General features: G+C 42.9%; 1 protein-coding gene across 1 annotated transcript in view; it reads left to right on the top strand.

The window, feature by feature from the left end:
- Positions 1 to 5,095, top strand: part of NFKBID (NFKB inhibitor delta) — a 17,789-nt gene that overhangs the window by 1,935 nt on the left and 10,759 nt on the right. The gene's annotated exons all lie outside the window — the stretch shown is intronic.

Genomic DNA, 5,095 nt, shown 5'->3' with positions numbered 1-5,095 from the left:
CCGCCCGGGGGGGGTGGGGGGGGGGAGGCAGGACAGACGTCAGCTCTTCTGCACTGGCAGCACCTGCACCCTGAGAGCGATGCCGCACGCACAGCTTCTCGGCTTCCAGCGTATTTTCAGTTTTCTATTCTCTCCTCCGCGGCATGTAAAGTGGGGAAGTGAAATAAAAGACTTTCCGCTGTTTATCCGTCTCGTCTCAGGGTGTGTGTGGGCGCAGGCTCTTGAAGCATCCAGTGCGTCCAAGCTGTGTAACAGAGGCACCCCCTGCTCTGGGGGAACAAAACCAGGGCAGATTTTGTGTCATGTGTTTCTGTAATTCATATTTAAACCCAGAAGAACAATGTAACATATTGCAGCTTCCCAGTCCTTAGATGTCGGCGGCTGCATTAGTTTTCCCTTTTCAGGGTTTTTCCCCTTTATTTCCTTCTTGTGATCCTGCCCGTAACACGCTTAGTGACAACGCACACTTATCATACCGTATCTATGGAGCAGCGTTGTCACCCTAGGGCAAGACTACAGGACACCACCCTCTCTCCTTATCTCCATGACAAAGGGGGAGTGGTTTAAATAACAACTGACATGGAGTTGTAGTCTCCAGGGGAAGACATTTCCATGCACACAGATGACTTCCTGTTTGGCTATCCCATTGAAAGACAATACAGGGAGCTCCCTGACGAGCCTCCTCCAGCCTAAGATGGCTGATTTCATGGAAAGGTTGGGTGCACTTGATGTTTTTAGTCTTTTCGGTGGATCGTCTACAGATCGGCCCGCACTGCAAACTCTCAATTCGCGACCTCAGAGCTGCAATAAAATCTGTCTGTGTTCCCCAAACACGCGTCGCAACCGCACTGTGATCTCATTGACATTTATCGTGTGGTTTGCTCGCCTTCACTCTGACACCACAGAGTGAGATATATATGTCAGCAGCCGGCCACTTTGCATGGGGAGCCGAGTGTGTCACCGGGTGAGGCAGTTCCACGCCACCCCCCAAGCGCGTAGTTTACGTTGCGTGAACATAAAATTGCCGAGTAAATTTTCGTTTCTTTTCGGGTTCTGCGACTCATCGAAAAGAAAAAGAAAAAACATTTACTGGACTCGCCACAAACTAAGAGATTTTTTTTTTTTTTAGAATTAGTACGAGGTGATTAATAGGGGAAGCCCCTTCCATCGGGGGACGAGGAAATGAAAATACATCGATGATCTGTCACTTATCCAGAAATCACCGGCGGGGGAGGGGCTAGGAGGGGAGGAGAACAGCCCCCCGGATATTAGACTTAAAGGACAACTCCAGATGTATGAAAGATTGACATGGACATTGTCCACTGATATGGAACTGATCTGGAAAATAAAAACCAATTTGTAGTCAGAGTCTGCTTACCTGGATCTGGCCGCGAGTGCGTGGCCCGAACCTTCCGTCATCCGTGGCGATAGTCTCTCCCTCTGAAGTGGAACAAGAATATAACAGACATCGACTTACAGACCTGAGGGGTGCCTTGGTCCGAGTGGTCGCTACACCAAATAAGGGGGCATACCCTGAATATATGGACAGTGAAAAACCGCGGGATGGGTGGGAGGGTTGCAATGCCGAGCTCAACACACCCGGAAGACTGAGCGGGCGGCTCCTTAAGAGGGCTGAGGGGGACGCCGACTCCTCCCACAAATGCGGCTAACACATTAGCCTAAGACTTATTCCATTCCTTTTTCCATTAAAAAAATAAAAATAGAAGAAAATGGAAATGAAAAGCAAGGGAAGGAAAGAGAATTAAAAAGAAGGAAATTCATTATTATTCCCTTTTCTCCATGAAAAAAAAAAAGGAAAAGAAGGGACAGGAAACCAATTCATTAAAGTGACATTAAACCCTCAGATTTTTTAACATAAACCAATACTGTAATGTGCGCCTTACTGTCATCCATGGTTGTTTCCCTTCTCTTTGCTGCTCTTCCTTTTAAATCTGTATCTGTTCTCATGCTGGGCAGAACTTCTGTTTTGTAGCAGACTGCCTTGTCTCTGGAATGGATACATGGGGGTTGATTTACTAACCTTCTCTGTAGTGTGTTCCCTCCCAGCATGATCTATGGGTGGAATCTAGACACCTTTGTAGTGTGTACACACCCAGCAGGTGTGTTGTGCAAAGCCTTGCATGAATTGCAAGGTGATGTTGTGTAAATTAGCTCTACGTTGTGTTGCTTGCGTTGATGAATGCAGGAATGTAAATGCATGAGCTAACCATTTTTGTCTAAACTGTGAAGCAGCATTATATATGCATCATGTGCATGATTTTTCCATATATGGAATTAGTGGAAATATGCTTTTAGAGACTTGCATGCCGCTATTAGAGCGGCGTGTAGCGTATGGAGCATGCTACATGACGCGCACATATGTAAATACATAAAAACGTTTGAAAACGTGACACGTTGCTCGTGTTTGGTTGATAAATACGTTTAGCTGTGTAAAAATGCACACGCGTCTGGTGCGTGTTTGTGTTTAGGTTAGTAAATCACCCCCATGGTGTCTGTGTGCAGGTTCACAACCTGAGCCAGGACTACAGGAAGAGGCCCTGAGCTGCAAAGGGAAGTTCTCCCCCAGCATGAGAAGACATGAGGATTTAAAAGGAAGAGCAGCAAAGAGAAGGGAAACTACCATGGATTACAGTAAGGCGCACATTACAGTATTGGTTTATGTTAAAAAATCTGAGGGTTTAATGTCACTTTAACTTTCCATTTTCCATGATGAAAAAAATTAAAAGAATGAAAAGGGAGAGGAAATGGAAAAGGAAAGGTTCTGCAACCAATTAATTATTATTCCCTTTACTCTGTGAAAAAAAGGAAAGGAAGAGAAAAAAAAATGTATTATCATTTCATTTTCCATGAATACAAAACTGAAAAAAATGGGAAGGGAAAAGGAAAGGATCTGCAACCAATTATTATTTCCTTTTCTCCATGAAAAAAGGAAAGGAAACCAGTTGCAATTGGTGAGGGTGCTCTCCGCACACCTTTCAGCAGTCCCGGCCAATCGACAAAGATGGTGCTTGTAGTAACTCCACGGATGGCACCGTGCAAAATATACAATTGGAAGAATAGGTCACCAGCACTCCAAGTATTTAAAATGAATAAGTCCTTTTTATTGGACAATAGTGTCACAAAGATCAAAAAGAGCCGACGTTTCGGGGCCGCGCAGGGTCCCTTCCTCAAGGCAAGAGATGTGTGTCACAAAGATCTTTTTGATCTTTGTGACACTATTGTCCAATAAAAAGGACTTATTCATTTTAAATACTTGGAGTGCTGGTGACCTATTTTTCCAATAGGAAAGGAAACCAATTAAATATCATTCCATTTGCCATGAACAAAATTTGGAAAGGGAAAGAAAAGGAAATGGAAAGGGAAAGAAAAGGAAAGGATTTGTAACCAATTCGTTAATATTCCCTTTTCTCCATGAAAAAAAGGAAGGGAAGGGAAAAGAAACCAATTTATTATCATTCCATTTTCCATTGAAAAAAAACCTACAAAAAATGGAAAGCGAAAGGAAAAGGAAAAGGAAATGATCTGCAACCAATTATTATTCCCTTTTCTCCATGAAAAAGGAAAGGAAACCAATTAATTATCAGTCCATTTCCCATGAAAAAAAGGGAAAGGAAAGGATCTGCAACCAATTAATTAGTATTCCCTTTTCTCCATGGAAAAAAAAGGAAGGGAGGGGGAAAAAAAACAGTTCATTATCATTTAATTTTAATTTAAAACATTTTAGAAAGTGGAAAAGAAAGGGAAGGGAAGGAAAGAAAAAGGAATGAAATTAAAAGGAAGGGAGGAAAAATGACTGAAAAAGAAGGGCAAGGGAAAGAGAAAGGATCTGCAACCAATTCACTATTTTCCCTTTTCTCTGTGATAAAAAAAAATTGAAAGGAAGTCAAAGGGAAAGGAAACCACTTCATTACATTTTCAATTTCCATGAAAAAAATTAAAGGAAAGGGATCTGCAACCCTGAAAGTAACAATCTGGAAAGAAGGGAAAGGAAAAGGAAGTGAAGGACAGGAAGGGAAAGGACAAGAAGGGGAAGGGAAAGGACAGGAAGGGGAAGGGAAAGGACAGGAAGGGGAAGGGAAAGTAAAAAATGCTAATATACAATCCGTAGATGGATCTACATCCTTTTATTCATACGAGGAATCATTCATGAGACGTGGACTCTATTATTTGGTCTGGTGCTCCTGTTGGAATTGTTTTACATTTTGAGTCACTTTCTGGCCACCCACTGAAGGGGAGTCTTGCTTCTCCTGAGCAGCCGTGCCAGAGCCAGTCAGCGTGTTGAATAAATATGTTTTTTACATTTGATTTAACAATCACCTCTTGAGCATGGTGTATTATGTTATTGAAGGCAGACATGGTTACAGCATGCTTTGCCTGTGCACTGTGAGAGGGGCCCTCATGCCTTCTATGGACACATCTACATTCTGCAGCTTTACCTCAGGACAGTATATGTGTTAGTTTTATATTCGCCGCTGCTCTCCCGTGCCGAAGGTCAGTGAAAAAAAAACCATAGCGCAAACATCGGGGCATTTTGACAAGTACAAGTACGACAGGGGATCGGGGGAAGGGGTCGGGATCGGGGGAGCGCAAAATTGCACCTTGCCCACCTTGACTAAAATCCTAGCACCGGCCCTGATTACAATGCAGCGATTGGAGTTGATTTACTAAAGGCAAATTGGCTGTTCACTTTGCGAGGGAGATTTTTCCCTAGCTTCGTCATTCGTTTGTAAAGAATACGCAATCACATGCAGGGAAGGAATATAAAAACAACAGTATTTTTGCTTGCACGTGATGAAAGATGGAAGTCAGGAGAGCTTCTCCTCATTCACTGAGCTGAGAGATCTTTCCCTTGCAAAGTATTCCCAATCAAATGCAGGGAAGGAATATAAAAACAAAAGCTAAAAGAACATCCATCCCCTTGCAAAGTGAACAACCTTTTTTACCTTTAGGAAATCATCCCCATTGCCTCCTACAAAATGGGGTGACAAGTTTTGATAATGGGTTCCTTGGGATTATAGCATTGCAACACTGTTACATTTTGTTTCCATGTAATCTACATATTTGGTGTTATTGA

The sequence above is a fragment of the Nanorana parkeri genome, unplaced genomic scaffold (genome assembly GCF_000935625.1).
Source record: "Nanorana parkeri isolate BGI_ZX_2015 unplaced genomic scaffold, ASM93562v1 scaffold1586, whole genome shotgun sequence".
Taxonomy (NCBI): domain Eukaryota; kingdom Metazoa; phylum Chordata; class Amphibia; order Anura; family Dicroglossidae; genus Nanorana; species Nanorana parkeri.
The sequence above is the reverse complement of the archived record's forward strand: the minus strand, read 5'-3'. Positions and strand labels throughout refer to the sequence as shown.